The sequence below is a fragment of the Podarcis tiliguerta genome (assembly GCF_965153285.1).
Source record: "Podarcis tiliguerta genome assembly, chromosome: 2".
Lineage (NCBI taxonomy): Eukaryota > Metazoa > Chordata > Lepidosauria > Squamata > Lacertidae > Podarcis > Podarcis tiliguerta.
Window position 1 is genome coordinate 36,280,063 of NC_139535.1, and position 24,351 is coordinate 36,304,413.

A 24,351-nucleotide genomic window follows, 5' to 3' on the forward strand; every position below is an offset into this window, starting at 1 on the left:
ACCGAAATGTATACCTACTGTTTCACTAAAGGATTTTCGACTTTGTGTGCTCATTTACTAAAGACGCGCAGTGCCAGCAGCGGTGCTTGTCATTCACAACGGCGGTGCTTGTCTGACTCAACGATGGCACTTGTCATTCTCAATGGTGCCGTGCACGCGAAATTAACACTTACATCAAAAGATTAAGTTATGTATTGTATTGAGTTGCCATACAGCAACGGGGTCAGCAGCACCTTTGACAAGGCTGATGTTTCACTAAACTAAATTTGGGGGTGCTGGGTGGATCTTTGCACCCCGGCGGCGCATTCGGACCTGCACAAGGAACTTGCTGCTCGCAAATTTTACAACATGAAAGGATTGTTTAGTTATCACGAATCGTTCTAGCACAGAAAGTTTGCATAATGGAATAATACAAAGCTACCATATGAAGGCACATCAAAGTACAAGTAGATAAATAGGTACCGCACCAGCGGGAAGGTAAACGGCGTTTCCCTGCGCTGCTCTGGTTGGTCAGAAGTGGCTTAGTCATGCTGTACGCCGGCTCCCTCGGCCAATAAAGCGAGATGAACGCCGCAACCCCAGAGTCAGTCACGACTGGACCTAATGGTCAGGCGTACCTTTACCGTACCATATGAAGGCAAAGTTTTATACATATATATATGGTTTGCCTGTATTACTGCTCAAAAGATACTTCTTCTCACAAAATGTAATATAACTAAGGTCTTAGAGTGATGGAAATCAGCTGACAAGCCATATATCACCAACATATGTGATTGTATTTGAATAGAACAATTACTCACGAGTAGAGCTATTTTGTAAAAAGTAGCCACATATTCACATCCACTTTTCTCTGAGAGAGGAAAATATTTATGAAAATATAGATAAACTTAAGCCATTTAAACCTGTGGTGGGGACATGGTATTCAAGTTATATATCAAAATACTTCTTTTAGGGAAGGTGACAAGTCCAAGGATCTCTTTTTTTGTATGAAATAGGATGACATCTTTCTAAATAAATAAATAAATAAAATCAGAATGTATGTGATGACATTACATAAAATCAGGGCTTTCTTCACCCGGAACTCAGTTCCGGCACCTCTCAGGTGGACACTATTTGCCATTCTAAGAGAACGAGGGAGGTGTTCATGGTGAGTTCTGGCACTATTTTTTCTACAATATAGCACTGCATAAAATTCACAGTTAATGGGTGCTTCTAGATTTCTAGTAAACATCTTGGACTTGTGCTCAGTTATCCTCAACCAAGGGGTCTAGATGCCTGGCCAACAAATAACTTGGAACATGCACACATCATCACATACATTGTACAACATTAACTGAGCTGTAATTACTGAAAGATTTGTTTTGTTTTGTTTTGTTTTGTTATCTTTTTGTTATCAACAGGATGGAAAAACTTTTAATATCCAAACTCTGTGGACAGCATGTATAATTAAAGTTCCATGTGCATAATATCTGCAGAGACCACTTTATCTGCTAAATGTAGGGTTCTGCTAAATCCCACAAAAGGAACTCTTTGGCCCCCTGGCAACTAATATCCCAATGTGTTTGCTATTATAGGCTAATGATTAAATTCCCAAGACCCAAATCATCTTATTTGCTTTAGTATCAAATGAAGATGTCAATTATGAACAGCGCTATCTGTTCTTAACCTGGACTCTAAATCTGCCTGTTTCGTGAAAACCCTATTGCACAGATCTTGAGAGAAGTAACAAGCCTGAGATGTATAAACTTGATTTTCGTTATTCACAGTAAGTGGGTCACAGATGACCTATAAGACCCACTCCAATGATATGGATTATAGCCTACACACAGTAGACCCACAGAAATTAATGAACCTCGCTAGCCCTGCCCATAAACCTCACTGGGTTTATTCTGAGTAGAACTAGCAATGAATATAACCACCCTAGTATGCAATCTCTGGCAAATAGAAGGGGAAGAAATGGCGGCAGTGAGAGATTTTACTTTCTTGGGCTCCATGATCACTGCAGATGGTGACAGCAGCCACGAAATTAAAAGACGCCTGCTCCTTGGGAGAAAGGCGATGGCAAACCTAGACAGCATCTTAAAAAGCAGAGACATCACCTTGCCAACAAAGGTCCGTATAGTTAAAGCCATGGTTTTCCCAGTAGTGATGTATGGAAGCCTGGATAGCTCAGTTGGTTAGACCATGGTGCTGATAACGCCAAGGTTGCAGGTTTGATCCCTGTATGGACCAGCTGCATATTCCTGCATTGCAGGGTGTTGGACTAGATGATCCTCAGGGTCCCTTCCAACTCTACAGTTCTATGAAGTGAGAGTTGGACCATAAAGAAGGCTGATCGCCGAAGAATTGATGCTTTTGAATTATGGTGCTGGAGGAGACTCTTGAGAGTCCCATGGACTGCAAGAAGATCAAACACATCCATTCTTAAGGAAATCAGGCCTGAATGCTCACTGGAAGAACAGATCGTGAAGCTGAGGCTCCAATACTTTGGCCACCTCATGAGAAGAGAAGACTCCCTGGGAAAGACCCTGATGTTGGGAAAGATGGAGGGCACAAGGAAAAGGGGACGACAGAGGACGAGATGGTTGGACAGTGTTCTTGAAGCTACAAACATGAGTCTGACCAAACTGCGGGAGACAGTGGAAGACAGAAGTGCCTGGCGTGCTCTGGTCCATGGGGTCACGAAGAGTCGGACACGACTAAACGACTAAACAACAACAAAGTGTGCAATCTACAGCATCTTTTAAAAAAACAGTTTGACAACTGTCCTGTTTTCTAGGATTATTGTTCACTAACATTTATAGACATTAATTTTAGTGCCTTCGTCATTTTATTAGGCTTTTAAGTTATCAGCATCTATCTAATCCACATGCTGAAAAAAGGAATCTTGAGTAGCTGCTTCCTTTGCAATATCTATTAACAACTCTGAATTCTTAAACAGTTCTATGCGCAATTATTTCCTGTTTATAATATCTAAGTATTTTGAAAGGAATGGCTCATATATAGCATATATTTTCTTCTCCATGAAACTAAAACTCTCTCAACGTATCTGGATGTAAAACTGATAAAACTTAAATCTGTCCTTAATTAGAAGCATGTTTCCATCCCACATGGACCTCTTTTATATCTAATGCCCAAATATTTGTTCTGATGAAATTCCAATTGGATCTATTAAGAGAGATTTCCATGATTTGATCCGAAATTGTTGTGAACTGAAAGGGGAACATAAGCACTCTAATCAATGGGGGGAATGCTAATGAGAAAAGAAAAACAAACAAGAAACAGTGAAAGCAAACACTTTGAAGTCTGCTCAGCTAACATAATTCTTTCATCTATTGTAGTAGCTAGACAGAAGACAATGAACTGATGAAACAGCTATTCGTTTTTCTCAACTAATTCTACTGATTTTCTTGATGTCACTGGCTTTTGTGCAGTGAATGCTCATTTATAATAACAATGATGATGCATCAGGGGTCGACAGAGGAAATCAGTTAATGATTTTACGCAAGCAGCTACATTCATGCACTTAGCTCAGTCTTCTGAGCTGGGGTTGAAAGTTTCCATTTCAACTGAGTGTTTGTAATTTGTTTGTTTTCATATGGTATATCCTTACATTCGGAACGTCTCTTCGTGTACAAAAAAGCTTTCCCTGCTCTTGAAATTCCTTTTGCAGTTCAGTGTAGCTTTTTCTAGCCCCCATCACAGAGTAAGAAAAAAGTAGTCATCGGTTCAGCAGTATAGTAAACATTTTGCCTCTGAGCTATATTTTCCACCATACATATAAAAAATGTTTGACTTGAGAGGGATTTCCAAATTCATAGTAGGCCAATACTTTCCAAACACTGGGGTATCTCGTTAAAGGTGTGGCTATGAGAGTTTAAATTGTGGGGCGGCCGGGGAGGCAGCCTCATTTGCCTCCACTCTAGGGATCTCCCAGCCCACTCTTTTCCTGTGTGGATTGACTATGGCCTTGCTATGACTTATGTCTGTCACCTGGCTGTCAGGACCAGGTAGGAATTTTTCCACTTGGCAAAATGGGAACTAGCCATTTGGTTTTCGCTTACCTAGTAGCAATTGTCACAACTTTGTAAGGTTAGGCATTGGGTAAGCCTTATTATGGGAGGGGAGGTTGTTGCCTCGCCCTTCCCCTCCATGTTAAGGGTATCCTGTTAAAGGGATCTGGGGGTGTGGTTCCTGTCCGAAGCCTGGGTGTGGGCTAGGGCCATGCCACGACCCCAACGGTGACCCGGGGGGGGGGGCTCATTTGATGTACATTATAGGGCTACCCCTTCTGGTGGTTGACCCTTAAAAAGACTTCCTGAAGTCGGGCAGGACTCAGGATATAGTCTTGCTTCACCCAATTGCCTAAGCCAAACTGCTCACATCTGTAACCAATAAAGTTGTGGCCTTATTTATCCCATTAACCCAATATACTTGTGTTTGTGTATTTGTTTTGGAGGGAGCTAGGGGGTCCCGGGGCTCATCAATCAATTTAACACGTGCTGAATGCAAGCGTCTGGCACTCAGTTTAACACTCCAAGCCTTGATTAAATTCTAACACGAAGTATTAGAAAATTCTAACAAGAAGTATTAGGAAGTATTAGGAGGGAATACTGTTAAGTGAATCTACTTTCTTCTCCCATTAATAATACTTTAGCACATGACGAAGGTTCTCTGATCAATTTATACATCAAAATGGCAGAATTTCCTTTCAAAGAGATCTTAGCTGTCAGAAGGGCAAGTTTTTGACCAACCAGTTGAAATCTTTCTCTATAAAAATCCCAATATTTCTTTTCATCACTACACAGATTTCTCAACTATTTTTCCTCACAGGAATAAGTTAAAATCCACACTATCCATCACAGACAAAAGTCATGATCTCATAAAACTTCTTGCTAAGTTACTTTGGCAATGAAGTACTCCATCAGCTAGAACCACTAATCAGTTACGAGGTGGTTCAGTCCATGGAATAATACATATTAAACCCAATTTGTGTTAAACTCACTCCCAAACTCAAGGCACTAATTTTCAAATTAGCTACTTCAGAGTAGCTGTGTGGTTTTGAAAAGGTATCTTAGAGGGTAGCCTTATATTGATATTTTCAGGATGGATCTTTACCAAAATGCTTCCTATTAAAACTGAACAATTTCCATGTCCTCAAAAACCCAGAGGTTGAATATACATACGCATATAAGTTAGGGGGATCAAAGATAGCATCAGCTCTAATGCAGACACTGCTATACAAATATTTCAGCAGTTGTCTGTTTTAGAGTTAAATGTTCCTCACATTTTCTTTTGAATGAAAAAAAGTTCAAATAACGAACTAGTCATAGGGCAAGTTAAAATGAATGCTAATTTGACAATCCAGCAGGACTTGTTTTACAGGGTTTTCTTTTTGTTATTGAAGACTGCATATGCTTTTTTAAATAATTAAAGAACTACTCAGCTTCATTACCCAAGTTTCTCTACGCTATCAGAACACCTAAGCCTATGAATGTGGCCAGGGTGGGTGTTTTATGTCATAAAGGAAAAGGAGGAATGGCTATAATCTCCATGCAACTAAGACAGTGAGTGCTCAACTGATTAAAGTTGTTGAGGGAAGTGTTTGCCCTTTCCTGAGAATGCACATCCTTTTTACTAGCCATGAAGACGGATTATTCTTCGTTCTGTGTTAAATACAATACTTTAAGATTAAACAATGAAATCCCCAAACAATGGCTAGACTGATGGATTAATGAATAACAGTCTCTAGAAGGCCTCTTATAGCCAAAATATTGTATGTTTAAGCAACTAAATCCTTTGTGTCCTTTAAAATCACCCTTTTTAGAAAACGCTATTTTTCTGCCCATGCTCTCCTGGGACAGGAGACATAAGTCAAAGCACCTCTCTGCAAGGGCATCCCACCAATTTAGAAAGCGCAGCTAAAATGTCGCTTTTGAAATTGTTTGGAATAAGTCATCTGATTTATTCAGACTATACTACATTATTCAAGCTATATTTTCTTAGCTGCTCAGTTCTCAAGAGAATCCCCCTTTTACCATTCAAGCTGTGTTTCTCATTTATGTTTAGCTTTGGCTTTGCTAACGGACTTCAAAAATATCCTAACTTTCCCAGAAGACAGAATTTTGGATTGACGGTAAATTTGGCTTCTTACACTTTGGAGGATATATTCTTAATACTGCTACTAATACAGTGCCCCTCTGATCTTCAAAGTGCTTCAGAAGCAATAAAATACAGCTCTGTTCTGAAAAATACCCATGTACAAATAACATCTTTGTAGTCATTAGGACTATTCCTTGCTTGTACTTAATCATGTGTCTGCTTAGTTTAGTGAAATGCTGGATCTTTGCATATCTTTTCCTGCTAATCCTGCACAGCCAATAGAATTATGGGAAAGGGCAGAGGAATTCATCCCCGCTCAAACTTGCATAATTTACTCAATAGCGAGGACAGCTGATGTGGCACACATTTTATTAAAGCCGTTTTTGAAACAACCTTCTCGCGCACTGATGTATGTAAGAAAGTTTGAAGAATAGGAAAGAGAAATATTTGTTTCAGATTTACTAGCACAGGGAAGACTGGCCCATCTTCTAACCCTGTATCTTATTTCTGATGAGAGTAGGGAGTTTGAAAGCACAGCATGCCAGTAATGGGGCACACAATGCTTATTTTTATAGGCATACCGAAACAGGCTTTTATAAGCAAACAAAAAAAACAATCATCCATTGATCTCAAACCTAAAATTATTATTTTTAAAAACTGACACAGGTGTAATCATTTCCCACTGGACTGGCTTAGGAGGAAATAAGACACCTCCGGGTGTCAAAGCTGGTAATAAGGAGTAACTATATCACATATCCTGGAACTGTGAAGTGTTTAAAGATCTTGGGAATGAAGTAACCAGCAGATCAAACCTGTTCATACAAATATGTATATGGGAGTTTGAACAAATGTTATATGTCTCAACGGTGAAGAAATAAAAGTGTGGTGAACAGGAGGAAATAGGAAGACCTGCAGTCATAAATCAGAACTTGATTCAACAGATACCCCAAAATGGAATGAATAGCTTTAGCTTTACATGAAAAAGTAGTGTATAGCAATAGGCAAACATAAGGCAAGTATGAGGGGAAATGGGGATAAGGAAAGATAAAGCCAGAATGCTGTAATATAGGGATGAGACATGTGGGTGCTGGTTGTTGATAAGTGGGCTTCTTTTTAAAACATGTCCTCCTCGCTCCCTTTTGTATTGCTTTACCATTTTGTATTGCTTTAATTTTGTACTATCACTATTACTTTGCCAATACTTTTTGGATTATTTGAATAAATGAATGGTGCATCATGGGGAAGTGAATTGGGAATGTATTAAAGCATCACACCAATACCAGAAAGATTAGACGATTTGTCTGAGGCCATATGGAAAGTCCACAAAAGGGCAAGTACTCAGAGATTTCTGATACCCTGATTTGTGCACAGCCAGCGGGTGGCGCAAGGGACACGGGTGGTGCTGTGTGTTAAACCACAGAGCCTAGGACTTGCCGATCAGAAGGTCGGCGGTTCGAATCCCCGCGACGGGGTGTGCTCCCGTTGCTCGGTCCCTGCTCCTGCCAACCTAGCAGTTCAAAAGCACGTCAAAATAGGTACCGCTCCGGCGGGAAGGTAAACGCTGTTTCCTTGCGCTGCTCTGGTTCGCCAGAAGTGGCTTAGTCATGCTGGCCATGTGACCCGGAAGCTGTATGCTGGCTCCCTTGGCCAATAAAGCGAGATGAGCGCTGCAACCCCAGAGTCGGTCACGACTAGACCTGATGGTCAGGGGTCCCTTTACATTTTAGTCTATATTAAACTTCTGATATCTCTCTAGATCCGTTTGGACTATGGCTCCTTCAAGAACTCTGGAAACTGTAGTTGCTGAAGTATTGAGACTTCACGACATCACAATTCCCAGGATTCTCACAAAAGAGGGACTGTTAAGCCAATTTTATTCTGTAGGGTGGATATGCTCCAGCTGTGCTGAGCTATTCTCAAAACAATCCAGGACACAGCAGTATTGGTGATGAAGGACAAACCTCATTATAAGGCAACCCCAAATTAAAAGGGTTTGGATTCACCTCACTTTGGGATTAAGAATTTTTTTTGGGAGTGGGAACCAATCTGAAGTATACTTCCATCATTAAATCATGTATCTCCATTTGCTTAAACTGCCTCACAAGGATGTGGTGAGCACAAACAAGATGCTATATAGCACTGAGCACATTAATCAAAAGTAAAATCCAAAGTAATCGAACAATTGATTATGATTAATAATATGCTGAACAACCGTAGTCTATAGTAATATGATAAAACACTTTTCCAAACATCACTGTACTTTCATAGTTCTTTCCAACATTCACAGAAACAGATGTTTCAAAGAATCTTTGGAAAGATCAAGTAAATATATCAAATCCAGTGTGCGTCTTGTACCAGAACTCAGTAAAGTCAGAAAGTGATGAGAGGGATGAAAGACAAAGTTACATTTCAGATTCACTTCTTAAACTTTAGAACTTTCGGATCAGTCACATAAACCATCCGGTCAGATTAATTCACTTTAGTGAACAGTAAGAAAGATGGAATGTCTCACCAGACAGTGGTCGTTAAGAGTGAAGATTTTTGTTCACTGCTCCAAATTAAAGTTTCTGTTTTCAGATTATACATTCTCAGAGCTAGTAAGAACCTGCTTAGATCACTCCAGGAGATAAAACTCAACTAACGTTACAGAAAAGGACAATGGTGTAGTAGAATAAATGTACACTCTCTATGTTCTCTGTAGGATGTATCCAATATTGTGCGAATAGAAGGCAAGCTCTTTCCTTTACCTCCCTATCCCCAGCAGTCCCCTGTACTACCAGAAAGGCTGCCTCTCCATAGGGTTGGCGACCAACCGTACATTATGGTCTGTGTCATACGGAGTGGCAGTAAGAGGAAGAATTAACCAGAATCTGCTAAGGGAATCTTGTGCCACAAGAACATAAAGATTCCTCTGACTGATTTTGGGCAATTTCTCCTTCCCACTGTGGCCTGGCCCACAATGTTCCGTAGTCTACCACCCCATGACCCTCTGGGGAGGCTTTTGTGAGAGGCTGAAGGAAAGATCAGAAGCACAAACAGCCTCCCACTTATATAATGCTAGAAACACCACATTTTGCTTCTGGCTTGGCTTGTGTGTCTTTTGTTTTTCCTGGCATGGACATACAATACTGGGAGACACTTACCTGCTGGACGTCAGTCATTCTGCTGTTTAAAGACACACAAGTCCTGCCAGAACAAAAGGAACCACAGGCTCCTCTCTGCTTTCTTCTTCTTCTATCACGGCTATTATGTATTAATTTATAAACATTGTTATCCCACCTTCAGATTAAACTCCCAAGGGCATCTTAGAGTTATGAAACAAAATGAGAAAGCAAGAAACACACAGCATACAGTGGAATAACCAAGCAGAGCAGCAGACTAACAAAAAAGAAAAAACCAGGGGAAATCAGCAGCAACAACAGTAAAACCAGATTAAAAGTTAAAAGGCTTGCTTAAATAAAAGGCTCTTTAGAGCTGAAAGAAAAAAGCTTTGGGGACAGGGGAGGGGAGAGTTCCACAGGTGGGACACCACAACTGCAAAGGCCCTTTGGCCAGGCACCCACCTGCATCCCTCAGAAGGTGGCGGCACACAGGGAAGTGCCTCAGAGGATGTTCTCAACATTCAAGCAGGTTCACTACAATTTCGCTCAGAGGTATCCAACATTTTGTGTTCACCTCCCATCAACCCTGGCCACTGGGCCATGCTGGTGGGACTGAGGGAGTTGGAGTCCAAAAGATCTGCAAAGTGCTACCTTTGTTAGCCCCGATCTAGATAGTATCTTTCTCCAGCTGCTAGAAAGGCAATGTTCCCAGGGTGATTATACATTATATCAAACTTTTACCTGTGGCCCTCCAGATGTTGCTGAACAATGAAGCTCCCTTCATTCTTGACCATTGGCCATGGTGGTTGGGCTGATGGAAGCTGCACTCCAACAGCATTTGGAGGACCACAGATTAACCACTGCTCCCTTCTTACCTAAAGTGTGTTAAGTGGAACTGTTGCACTCGTGGGGCTCCTGTAGTAGGATCACTGTGTTCTAAATGGCAACTCTCTTTTACCCCATGCAGTTGGTGTGCGCGGAAAGGGAGGTCCCACAAAAGGAGGGGGGGTGGAATTGGCAGGGAGGTGGAAACGGGGCAGCAAAGTGGGGCTGCAGAATGGAAGAGAGAAGTGATTTGGGAAATTGGTTTGGGAAAGTGAAAGGGGAGCTTAGTAATTATATGGGTTAGGAAAAGGAAGCTCTAGAGCAGCCTTTCTCAACCTTGGGTCCCCACAACTCCTATCATCCCTGAGTGCTGGCTAGGAATGATGGGAGTTATAGTCCAACAACATCCAGGGAACTAAGGTTGAGAAAGGCTGCTCTAGGGGGTCAATGTGGGGAATAATTTCAGGAGATTAGCAAATGGAGCAAGCAGGGGTGCAGTCATGTGTGCGTGTGTATTGAGAGATATATGCACCCATACACTTACAAAATTAAGCAGCAGAGGGTTTTTGCAGAGGGTTAATTTAGTTGATGGTAATGGTGACACACATCAGCAAAAGATGAAATATCTTAACATTTCAACAGAAAGAAGCCAAGGATTCAACACCGTATATTTTGTTTTCAGTCTGGATTTGGAAGAATTCTTTCTCCATTTCCACTTTTGGTTCATATGTTTCTGGAGTCTTTAGATTCCTTGGTAATTTAAACCAGAGGCATAAGAAATGGTGGCCAACAAGTGGTCGAAGAAGATCACTATCATCCAAGAGAAAGCAGCTTGCTGGAATCTGAAGTTCATTTCTCTAGCATAAATCTATTAAACAAAATAGATAATATTTATGCTTGAAATATTTTCAAATGGTTATTTTCTAAAACACATAAACATGTATTTTATGCGACTATAATAATGTCACCAGTAGTCAACCAAGCATGTTCACTTTTGAGCACTTTTTAGCTACAATAATCAAAGTTTCTTTGGCATCAACAATTAAAGAAAGTGTGTGAATATATTTGATATTCTATTACCAAAATATAATGAAAGCCAATTTGCTTAAACTGCTAAAAGCGATATAATTATTTTTTTTATCTTTAAAAATTCTGAATATTTTAATAAAAATGCTATTCTACTAAATACTAACATAATCATTTGCACAGTCCTTTTTTACGCAGAAATTTGGATCAGTGCTGTTGAGAAACTACCTGCCAATTCCACAAGATTTGTGACTGCAAGATTTATAATGTCTGTAATTTATCGTAAGATTTTTTTTGGCAGCACTTATTCCTTAACAGCCTTAACAGAACTGAATCTGGATTCTTCCTAGGCCTAAGCTTCCTATAATCTGGAATCTACCCCCAAACTTTGTTCACAGGTCGCTCATTTTTTCATTCCAATACATTTTATAGTTTTAATAGTGTGTAGTCTAAAATCATGGAAGGATGTGAACTAGATGACAGCACATTCAGCGTAACCAATAATAAATCACTTATCCCTTCCACCTAGGGTAGCCAGGGTGAAATAACACTACAAAACAGAGTTGGAAATACAGAGAAAAGGAGCTTTCTTCATTTCCAGGGGAAGAGAACTCTACAAAACTGGTGCCGCAATGCTAAAAATGTGTGCTGGGGTCGCAGCCTGCTTTATTGCAGGGGCATGTTGCATCATCAACAAATCTTCATCCACAGAACTAAATTAAATTAGTGAAATACCCTGGTCCAAATCTGCATGAGGCTCTTTATGTACCAGAAATAACACTTTTAATCTAGCACAGTAGCAATTGACAGGCAATGCAACACTTTCAAAGGAGGTGTTGCATGTTGTTGTTAAGTTACTGTAGCTTCTGCACCAAAGCCCCATGTAAACTGCATTATAACAGTCAAGTCTAAACTCTCCCTGTCCAGGAATGGTCATAACTGGCATATTAGTGAAAGCTGGTAAAAGGCACTCCTAGACACTGAAGATACCTGGATCAAGGAGTGCCCCCAGTTGCCAATCTCTCCTTCTTGGACAAGGTTCTTGAGTGGTTGGTGATGGACCAGATCCTGGTGCTCTTGGAGGAAACTGATTTTCTAGACCCATTTCAACCAGGATTTAGGCCTGGCTTTGGCACAGAAACTGCTTTGGTCACCCTGTATTATGGCCTCCGTCGGGAGAGAGACAGGGAAATGTGTCCTTGTTAATTTTCCTCAACCTCTCAGCAGCTCTTGATACCTTCAACCACAGTATCCTTCTGGAGTGGTTGTCCAAGTTAGGGGTAGGTGGCACTGCTTTGTGGTGGTTCCAGTCCTACTTGGATGGTTGTTTCCAGAGGGTGATGCTTGGGGAAAGTTCTTCAGCCCCATGAAGCTTTCAGTGTGGGAGTTCCTCAAGGTTCAATTTTATCCCCTATGAAACTGCTGAGTGGAGTTTTCTGCAGTTTCGGAGTACGTTGTCAGCAATATGCTGATGACACACAGCTTTACTTCTCCTTTCCATCTGCAGGTGAGGCAGTGGATGTGCTGGACTGTTGCCTTGCCTAGGTAATGGACTGGATGAGGGCCAACAAACTAGAGGAGAAATAGGTCCTTTAGGTGTTGTAGGCTGGTAAAGGTGGAGAGAGGCTTAGAGCACGATAGTTGATTTCCTTTTGGCTCCAGAAGCAAGACCCTCTTGGGATGTTAATGCTGTGAGCCCCTCCCTCATTGTATATTTGTGTAAATAAACCATATATCCTAAAGATACCACAGCCTCTGCTGTGCCTCATTCCCGAAAGGGAATTTGTTCTCACCTGATAGAGGCTAGAGAAGAGGCAATATAGGTGTGAAAAGTCCAGAGCTCTAAATCTACACATATCAATAAGACCACACTGATTTACAGTAAGGGGGAAGAGATCACAGTTAATTATGCTTTATAATTTATCACCTTTCCCTATAATTTATTCCTGCTTTCCCTGGCCACAGTTGCAATGCGCACCATTGCTGATCAAGGTTCACTTCAGCAGTGAATTCCTAGTCTCTCACAAAAGGATGAGAATTATGGGCAGAACATGAGCATAGAATCAAAAGTATTTAGGCTCCGTGTGTCATACACACTTGTGCAATGTATCAAAATGCAGCATTTCATAAGAAACAACAGGGCAGATACAGGGTACTTATCCCAAACCAGTGGTGGGAGCACACTGGATGCAGAATAATCAGGAGTGTACAGCTAGATTTGCAGTTTCAGGTCAGCCCATTCTGAGGTTGGAGCTTCACAGATTCCAGAAAGTCTCACACTGTTAGAATCCATCAAAATTCTTAAACAGATGTTCGATATGAATGCTGCTCTCTCTGCTGAAATATGTCAATAAATTCAATCAGTCTCCCTAAGAGAGGGATCATTTCAAACAGATTTTTCATTTCTTCAGTTACTTTTAAATTTTTTCTCCCCACTCGGTGAGGAAAGCAGAGCCGAAACTGCTACTCAGCAGATAGAGAAATAATTGTTGAGCATGGGAAGAGCTGCACTTGAAAGTTAATTATCCTGATGCTAAATTCACAACTGAATTCACTTTATTTTTAATCACAAACTATTGATAAAGTTCAAGATCTACAGAGAGGACAATTGCTCTCCATTGACAGAGCACAGGGCTTGGAGTTCTCAGTTCATAAACTACTCAATGAGTAAACAAGTGACTTTCCTTTAGATCTGCAGCTTCACTACTGAGAAAGAATTTTTTACTTTTCAATTCGCCTTCCCCCAAGAAGCACCAAGAGCCTTACAGTGCAATCTTATTTGTATATAATCAGAAGTAAGCCCCACCGAGTTCAACAGGACTTCTTATCAGAAAAGTATAGGATTGTAGCCTTAACTCCTTACTATATGCTGTCTTGAGAGCAAATGTCTTGAGAGCGGGTGGGGCTGTGGTCTAAACCACTGAGCCTCTTGGGTTTGCCAATCAGAAGGTCGGCAGTTCAACTCCCTGCAATGGGGTGAGCTCCTGTTGCTCTGTTCCAACTCCTGCCAACCTAGCAGTTTAAAAGCATGCCAGTGCAAGTAGATGAATAGGTACCGCTGCAGCAGGAAGGTAAACGGTGTTTCCGTGCACTCTGGCTTCCGTCACAATGTTCCATTGCACCAGAAGTGGTTTAGTCATGCTGGCCACCATGACCCGGAAAGCTGTCTGTGGACAAAAGCTGGCTCCCTCAGCCTGAAAGCAAGATGAGCGCTGCATCTCCATAGTTGCCTTTGACTGGACCTAACCATCCAGGGGTCCTTTAACTCCCCCCCCCCACCTTTTTAGTGCTACAAAATATTATTGTGGTAATCCAGAGAAGAGTACCAAACTTCATTATAATTTCACTTGTCTTTGGCTTTATGGCTATTTCCTGAAGCTGAACAGAGGGAAACCAATTTTTAAAACGCATACCGGTATATCTCACTGTTATATGAAAGGCCCCGTTAACACATACTGCAACTTTAATCTTTTCAGGCAGGCACCTCAGCCCATGGAAGTCTGGAACTAAGAGTTAAAAGTTGTGCACTTAGGTCAAGAGGTAATAATTATTTGTTTGCAAAGAAAGTACTCTAATGTGTGACATGTTATAGGAATTATTGCTTTAATCTTAAAGTTTAAGTAAAGCGTCGAGTTCCAGTTTCATTTTTGTGGAAATTTCAGCTGGAAATGGAAAAAAATTCATTGTCATGTTTTGATTTTCTGGATTAGTATAAACTAGAACTTCAAAGTAGCACAATTCCTTAAAAACCCAATCCAGCTGAGAAAGGCTTGAGTATATTTGGACAGTAAGTAGATGTTCCGTCATATTCCCATGTGGATTCAACTTTTACTCTGGGAACATTTTCTTGGTTTATGTTCAATTTCTAAACCCAAGGGTACCCATACCAGAAATGTTTATATAATTTACTCAAGCAATACACTTTATTCAACAAGTCATTACTGTAAAAGTAACTATTGGCTATTCAGTTGCTGAACCACAAAACACCATTTTCAAATGATATGCAAAGCCTGACAGAAAACCACAAGAGCCAGGAAATTCAAAGTTAATGCTAAAATTGCCCTTGCGCATTTTACAGCATCACCCTATGCCTGTTTACGTAGAAGCAAGTACCACTGTGTTCAGTGGGACTTACTCTGGAGTAAGCCCTGAAGCTGCTTAAGTAGAACTGTTTGGACTTGGAGCATAAATATTTTTGCTTGAAATTATTTCTCTTGTGTAGAAGATGACCTTCTGCAATCTTCACTCACAGGAGAACATCAGTGTCTGGGCACCACAGTTCAAGAAGGACACTGACAAACTGGAACGTGTCCAGAGGAGGGCAACCAAAATGGTCAAAGGCCTGGAAACGATGCCTTATGAGGAATGGCTAAGGGAGCTGGGCATGTTTAGCCTGGAGAAGAGGAGGTTAAGGGGTGATATGACAGCCATGTTCAAATATATAAAAGGATGTCATATAGAGGAGGGAGAAAGGTTGTTTTCTGCTGCTCCAGAGAAGCGGACACAGAGCAATGGAACCAAACTACAAGAAAGAAGATTCCACCTAAATATGAGGAAGAACTTCCTAACAGTAAGAGCTGTTCGACAGTGGAATTTGCTGCCAAGGAGTGTGGTGGAGTCTCCTTCTTTGGAGGTCTTTAAGCAGAGGCTAGACAACCATATGTCAGGAGTGCTCTGATGGTGTTTCCTGCTTGGCAGGGGGTTGGACTCGATGGCCCTTGTGGTCTCTTCCAACTCTATGATTCTATGATCTTACTCAAGGGGATATCTGAAATGGCATTAGGTTGTGACTACACAAGTGCCAGACCAGGAGTTGCTTACATGTTGGAAACATCCCCAAATGCAGTCATTCCACGCAATATGCACCTTCTGGTGAGTTGATTGTTCACCAGATGCATGACACACACCCAAGCCTCAGTAACTTCATTGGAGACTGGTGAGATCATCTTAATGAGATTAGCTCAGTGTCAGAAATGGTGTAAGAGCCGTAGAATCCACTGTACAGCCTCGTAAATCAATGATACTGCACAGTTTTGAACAAGACAGACAGAACAGTAGCTTAAATTGCCTCTGCTATTCGGTGCAGCATTCTGCTGCTTTGAATGGGAACTAAGAGACCTTCAAACAGTTTCTGAAGGACTGCCAATGAGTCACTCTTATGAAGTTCTGTTTAATGTGCTATCCGAGTATGCACAGATCAATCATGTCTTCCATGAAATGAGTACCCAACTCTCCTACCTGCAAGAAGGAGGCTGATTCCATTTTCAAGACTTGCACCACCAGATCTGCCTACACAGCCTGGTCACTTAAATATTATTCCTGCTGCAGAGGCATAAGTCAAGGAAAGCTGCTCCCATGCATGTAAGATAATTTTTAAAGGTCCTTTTGATTAAAAATGGCTTTGTCTACTCTACCAATTATCTAATTAATAGTGCATCCCTGTGGAAAGTAAGAACGCTGCACCTGTATTCTAGCAACGACATTCCACTTTCAGTTTGACAGGGCTATTCACAAACATAAATTAAGCATAAAACAAACATTTTCCTGAGGTGGCGCAAGGAAGACAAATGGTTCTCTGACAAAAGGTTACAATGTGAAGTACAATTCTGCAGTTCATTGTTCACTTTATGTGACCAGCACCAAACCTGAGTCCTTTTGCACTATTTACCACTGCGGGAAAACATTTCAAGAGAGCCTTCCGTTTCAACCAACCTCCAATCCCACCTGAGTTCGAACTGCCTGGGGCTCCAAACACAAACAGTCCTGTTAAGCGCTACAGATACTATGCTATTCTGGCAAAGCATCGTATTGTAATAATAATAATAATAATAATAATAATAATAATAATAATAATCTATCCCGCCTTTTTCCCTGACAGGGACTCAAGATGGCTTACAGCTAAAATAGAAATGGCTAAAAACATAGAAAGAAAGGCAATAATTAAAAACATCAATATAATTTATGTATAAGATCCATTAAAACATACAGATCATAACAATAAAAACATCACAACACCAGCCCTTTCCTTAAGAGTGGTTGGGGGAACCCAGTCAGATGGGCAGGGTATAAGTAGTAAATAATAATAATAGTGATGATGGTGATGACGATAGAGTCAGTTCCCAAAAGCCTTCCTTCAAGGAGCTGAGGGCAACATACAATACTCCCTTTATCCTCACAATAACCCTGCAAGGTAGGTTGAGAGAGGGTGGATGGTCCAAAATAATCCAATAAATTTGGGGAATGAATGAGGACTTGAACATAGAGGTCTGTAATCTTAAATACGACACTCAAAATCACAGTTTTTTTTTTTTTTTACTTCTTCCTCACCTTCAGGTGCTCAAAATTGTCCTCAATGGACAATCTTGCATCTCAAGTCATTTAGGGCTTGACAGACAAGTACTTTTTGCTGGAACTGTGTGTTGATTCTTTGAGGGGAATGATTTGAGGCCTAAGATAAGGGGCATCTTTTTCTCTAAACCCCACTGAGTATTATGAAAAGTGAAAGCAACTTAGCTTTCCTGCTCCTTTCTTCCTTTTCTTTAGTGTTTGTAAAAGCAGGGTTTAGTTTGTTATAAGCAAACTCTGTCAGTTGAGAAAAATAATCTGTGTTAATGAACCATCATTCCTTAGCTGTCCTTAATTGGGCTGTTAGCTCAAAGGCAGCAAGTGTAGGGCCCTGAAGATAGAGGTAACATACTCTCCTCAAACTGTATATTAACTGTGCAAAATCATTCTATACTAACTGCAGTTTCTTGATCCTCTCCAAGCTTCTGGATCTTCATCATGTAGAGGTCATTAGAGAGTGGATCACTGAAGGCAAACTCAGTTGAGGAATGGTTGTAGCTGGTGAACCAGTCATAGCTGGACGTAAGCATTCCTTGACACTGAGGCCATCTGTGCCTCTACCAACAGTTTAAAAAGACTGCTTCTCTTTCCAGGGATATGGCGATTGTTGCCTGAGGTGGCCAATGGGAGCTAGAAGGTGGGACCTTTGTTCCTCATAACGGGTTTAGGATCAGAGTTTTCCTTCTCCTAGACAGGCTACCTTCCCAGGTGGTGGAGCCCTAGCAGAAACCACCTTCCTGACCATTGGACCCACTATTAATCTAGTCCACTCAATCATTGCGGAATAAGGATTTGAACCAGGGTCTCCCTGGTTATAATCCTACATGCTAAGCTCTGGGTTACACTGGGTGTAACCAAACAGAACAAAATAATCTAGGCTAAAAAGGAGTTAAGCACTTGAATTCTGCATGAGCAAAGAAACACTTGGAAATTCACTAACCGCTGAAAAGTGGCATTGCAACAGAAAGGGAGACAGACCCTTAACTGCAACACCATGACAGCTGCTCTTAGAATATATTTTTCCTACTGCGTATTCAAAGCTGGGACACAAAATGATTTAAAATATTTCGCTGCCTCAAAGGTAAAAACCAAGGTAACAGGCTTAGTGCAAAGAAACACAACGGTACAATCCCCTTTTTCTCCAGCAGTTCAAGGAGTCAGAAATAAAAGCAGCTTGTTAGTTCACCGGTATTCATGATCATTAAGGAAAATGGGGAGGGGACATGAAAAACTCTTTCCAAGTAGATGGTGAGCAATGAGGTGCCCAGTGGATCCGGTCAATGTTTCTAGAGGCCCAGAGACCAAATTAACGGGACATATAAAAACAGTAAGCAAACAACAGTAGCATGTTTCACACTGTGCACTGAAGTAAAATCTTCAATCCAAAATTATCAAAGGACTTTCAAAACGTAATGCTTTTCAGCCACTAAGGCAGGCTTGGTGATAAAAACATGATATTTTAACAGATCTGAAAGCCCGAACATGTAGAGAATGAACTTTTTGTAAAGCCCTAAGTAGCTCAGGGTGTAAACTTCAAACCTCTTCCCCCAGAATACTTCCGCTAGCTTCAGTAAATCTGCTCTGAAGCAGATGCTTTTCATGCATCAAAGCCTAACTGCCTGATCCTGGGCTTGCTACTCAGATGTAACAAAATCCAACAGAAGAGCTCTGGCACTAAAAGTTATGTGCAGAGTCTAAAGACAAACCCTTACATGGTAGAGAAGTGAGGCAGTTTTTTGTTTTTGAATGGGAAAGAACAGAGAAGGGCAGAGATGGTGGGAGCAGAGCTTTTCACTACAGTAGTTATGATCAGGGTCAGGTTCAGATCTCCTGCATCATTATTTATACAATGGACAGAGCAATCCTAAATGGGTTGTGGGGGTGGGGGGAGTGGAGAAATACAAATCCACCACCACAGCCCAAGAACTGTCAGCTCACACTAGCCAGGATATGACATTTCTCTCCCTCTTTTTTGCTATGTCAGCTGCTCCAGGTTGGTATAGCAGTGGGGCCTAAGGATTTGTGGAACTTTGCAAAAATACCAAAATTAGAACCATACTTAGTAAACATACAGGGTTGCATCTAATGCCAATCCTACTCAGAGTAGACCCATTGAAATTAAGTGACATGACTAGCTTAAGTTCATTCATTTTAATGGGTTTACTCGTTTAATAGACTGTAGTTGGATACAAGCCATGGGCTCCAGACACTGTGCCATCCATGGACATATCCACAAGGTAACTGAGGAGAAACTTGGTCTGTCCTTATTTTTTAGTCTAGGGCAGGAGTAGTCAACCTTTTTTATACCTACCGCCCACCAATGCATCTTTCTTGATGGTAAAATTTCCTTACCAGTGCTTGATGGAAAGAGGATTCAACTTGTGCTGCAGAACCCCCTACCGCCCACCTAGAACCCTGAAACGCCCACTAGTGGGTGGTAGGGACCAGGCTGACAATCCCTGATCTAGGGCTACTCCTGTTCAGCTTCCAGTTCCCAGCTCTCAATTCAAAGCCCTGGCCTCAGGCAACTACCCATCCAGGTTTAAAGAACTATCCTGCTCCCTGTGCATTTTCCCTAGCTGGTGGCATCTCCACTTAGCTTCACTGTCAGTCTCCTTCTATAAAGAAAGTGGGACCCACAACAAAACATTGCAAAACTATTCCAGATTGTCAGCCATCTCATCTTTATGGTACTCGGTTTCATCCCCCTTCCATGCGGTTCCCCACCCACCCCCATCTGAGTTGCCAGTCAGCCTGCGGTGGCCACTGAACATGAATAGTTCTTAGTGCTCCCCCCGCCCCGGTTGGGGGCTTTTGTACTTCTGCAAATGCAGAATAGCTCTCTAGCCTGTTGCTTCTTTTCTGTTTGCCCTGATCACTTTGAAGCAATCACCTTCTCCCAGCTGGAAGCTGGAAGCCTTGACGCAGAGAGGAAAATGTGAAGAACAAACATATAAGAGTCTGCATTTCAGACTTCTGGAGCTATGCACAAATTATATCAACTGGAAATATATTTTTTTTTACATTTTAAAACAGTTTTTTTTTTAAAAAAACTAATTATTTATTTAAATTTCTAGTATGCCCGGTTGCAAAGGCTCAAGGCAAACTGCAGTCTGAAACAGAACATCAATCTAGGTCATTGGAAAAAATAATAATACTGGTTCCCATAATGATTTTGATGAATTGTACTGAGATAAATGTTTCAATCCTATGTTTACTGGGGTAGTGCTGACCAGGGGAAGAATTAATAAATTATTGCGGTTGCAGATTAACTTACATTTGCTTCTACACAGAACTGTAATTACCCTCTAGGCAACACAGTAAGGGGGTGGTCAAGTACGGAAAGGAAAGTGTGGTCAAGAGTGGAGTAGTCACAAAAGCCGCTCCTCCATGAGCCACAAAGGTGGTTTGCCAATGCTTGGATGATTACTCCCCACCCATACTTTCTACAAAACCATGCAAGTCTTCACATAAGAAGAGTCTTGATGGATCAGGCTCAGAGCCTGTCTTGTCCAACAACCTATTTCCAACAATGGCCAACAAGATGCTTATGGGAAGCCTAGAAGAGGAACATGAACAGGCCTCTCCTGCAGCTGTTTTCCATCAACTGATATACAGAGGCATGGTGCCTTTGATGCTGGAATTAGCATACAGTCTTCATGACTAACAGCCAATGATTATTCTTATTCATCATGAATTTGTATGATTCCATTTTAAAGCCATGGAAATTGGGGATTCCTATATCAAGTAGTGTATGAAATAAAGAAATCATGAGGTATAGTTTTAACTATGCTCAAATAAAGTCCTGTTCTTTGTCTTTTCTGAATCTCCCACTGTTTAGCACAGTGATGGCCAAACTTGACCCTCCAGCTGTTTTGGGACTACAACTCCCATCATCCATGACCACTGGTCCTGTTAGCTAGGGATGATGGGAGTTGTAGTCCCAAAACAGCTGGAGGGCCAAGTTTGGCCATCACTGGTTTAGCATCATTAGATGATCCCAGGTTCTAAAGTTATGAGAGGAGAAAGCCTTCTCTTTACTTTCTTTACGCAATGTCTAGTTTTATAAACTTCTAAACTACATAGCTCCAAGTGAATTATCAGTAGCCCTTTCCTGCACCTTTCCCAGCTCTCATATTGTGATTTTGCCAGGTGCTGAACAGAAACCCAGGATCCTTGAATATGGAACTGTGTAATTGTCAAAGAATTTCTAATTGCTATGACAACTAGATGAGATACAGAGTTCTGTTTTTATATCTATTAAATTTTACGGGTGTTATTTTCAAAGGCCTCAAAGTAACTTTTACTGCACGCCTAAACACATTGACTTGGAAATATGTACCATTAATATCCATGGAACCTACTTTAAAATAAAATCGCTTAGGAGAGCAGCCTTAGGGCTCTAGGTTCTACTGAAAATTGATGGACTATATAGTCTAGAAATGACTCGAAGTCATTCTTGATCACTATAATATTTCTCCCAAAGATAATCAACTAATCATAAAAAGCCTACACTTGTGCACAAATCTAGCCACTTCTTACAAAGATGCGGTAAACCTTAATCTACAAACTACTGATGCATTCATTCTTTGATTCACACTTTAGATTTGGGGCCAAATGGAACATTACACATAGTTGCTAGTAACTTTCCCCTAACTTAATAATAATAATAATAATAATAATAATAAAGCATGCACAGAAGACTGTGAATCTCACAAGAGGACTGGCAAGGAAAGAGTGTGTATCCTTTTTTCATCCAGTGGTTTTCTGGTTTGTTGGTTTTTTTTAAAAAAGCTGTCCTTCCATTCTCCAGGAAAAAGATATAGGAACCCATATCTTTTTTTCTGGGAAGTGGAAAAGCAATTGGGTTGGGGAAGAGATTAAATACCCAGTCTACTGCTCCACCATTAAAATTCCCATGACTGTGTTTTGTTTAAAACAATAACAACCAGGGGTAATTGTGCCATCAAATGTAACATTGTAACAAAAACTGGTGTAAGGTAGTAGCCAGCTGAGCTGTGGATAAACAAATTCCTGGTTTGAATTTCACCAGTAGCTTACTATTTATTTGGAACATTTATTAATGCCCTTCCTTATATTTGGATTTCAATGCAATGCGCAATTAAAATTACTGTACTCTCCACTCCCCCCCCATCTACAACACAGAGGAGGATAATAATAGTAACTTATCTAAAAGAGCTATTATAAAGATCACAGCTAGATGAAGCACATGATGTGGCATACTTAAAGGTCACATAAAAATGTGAAGCATGTAGTTTGAGTGACCCTTGCAATATGTGTCTGGCTGCATCTCGCATGATCACTGCTGGAATGTGCCTTGCACAGTCCCCACATCACCCATTGCTGCTCTGACCTACAGATCCACTTTCAGTCCTTTAGCATGAATTAGTACTTTTCTGTTCTAAGTCTTGCCTTTTTAAAATTGCAAAAAAAAAGTATTTATTTGCAAAGATTTATTGACTTTGGTATTGAAGTGTATCGCGAGAAAAGTTTTAGCCTCAGAGGATTTTTGAATGGGGAATAAATTTAGGAAATAAAATTCTACCTTGCACCCTGTACACCCGCGAGTACACCTTTAGGGCCAAACTAGATGTGACTATAACATGTGCAAAAGCATGCTTAGAAGGGCCATATTTACAAAATATCAACGCAGACTTAGCAGAGAGTAGAGGAAAGATTTAACTCTTTTACCTCCTATGCTCTTTTCCTGCTAGAAAGTACTTGCATCACTACTATTTGTTGACACAGTTTCAATTTTCAAGTGGGAAAAACAGGAGATGTCTATAAAACTCTCCCTCAATGGATCTGGTGACCACAGAAGTGTTTTGCAAGAAAGAAAGAAAGAAAGAAAGAGAGAAAGAAAGAAGTGGCATGTCTAAGCATGTGATTCAATCACATGCTTACTTAATCACATCTTTTTTGAGTGGCTTCCTTTTCTTTCTCTCTACCACTCTTCCATGGTACATGGCGGACAATTTTATCTTCTCAAAACTCCAGCACCAAGGATAATGGCTTTCTTGCAGGATGTGGTTGCATTTCTGCGGGTATGTTAAGTTTGTTATTTCTGAGTCCGGTGGTGCCAATATAGGTCAAGTCACTAGTTGGCAGAACTGCTACCAGTTCTGAAATGGCTTCCTGTTCCCTGGGGAAAAAAATGACTGCCCCATTCAAAGGTCTTGAACAAATATTCTCAGAGCAGATAGTTCTTATTCCAATTTTTCAAGCAGAATGAAGCTGAATTGCGCTGCTATTATTATTATTATTATTATTATTATTTCAATTTATACACCGCCCTATACCTGGAGGTCTCAGGGCAGTTCACAAACAAGACCACAACATATAAATCAAACCAAAAACAATAACCCAATTAAAAAACCCGCCAAAAAGAGCCACATTCTAAAAGGGTGTTGGAATTCAATAAGATCAACCAAAGGCCTGGTTAAAAAAGAACGTTTTTGCCTGGTGCCTAAAAGTATATAATGAAGGCACCAGGCAAATTTCCCTGGGGAGAGCATTCCACAGACGGGGAACCACTGCAGAGAAGACCCGTTCTCGTGTTGCCACCCTCTCGAGGAGGGGGCACACGAAGGAGGGCCTCAGAAGATGATCTCAGGGTCCAAGTAGGTTCATATGGGAAAAGGCGGTCCTTGAGATATTGTGATCCTGAGCCATTTAAGGCTTTATAGGTCAAAACCAGCACTTTGAATTGGGCCCAGAAACTAATTGGTAACCAGTACAGTTGGACCAGGATCGGTGTAACATGCTCAAACTGTCTTGCTCTAGAGAGCAACCTGGTCGCTGAATTCTGCACTAGCTGAAGTTTCCGAACCATCTTCAAAGGCAGCCCTACATATAAAACACTGCAGTAATCTAACCTTGAAGTTACCAGAGCATAGATAGCAGTAGTTAGGCTATTCCTGTCCAGATAGGG

The 24,351-nt window shown here is 41.0% G+C and overlaps 1 protein-coding gene across 1 annotated transcript in view; it reads right to left on the reverse strand.

Annotated features, from left to right (window-relative positions):
• Positions 1–24,351, reverse strand: part of PLXND1 (plexin D1) — a 156,077-nt gene that overhangs the window by 118,425 nt on the left and 13,301 nt on the right. The gene's annotated exons all lie outside the window — the stretch shown is intronic.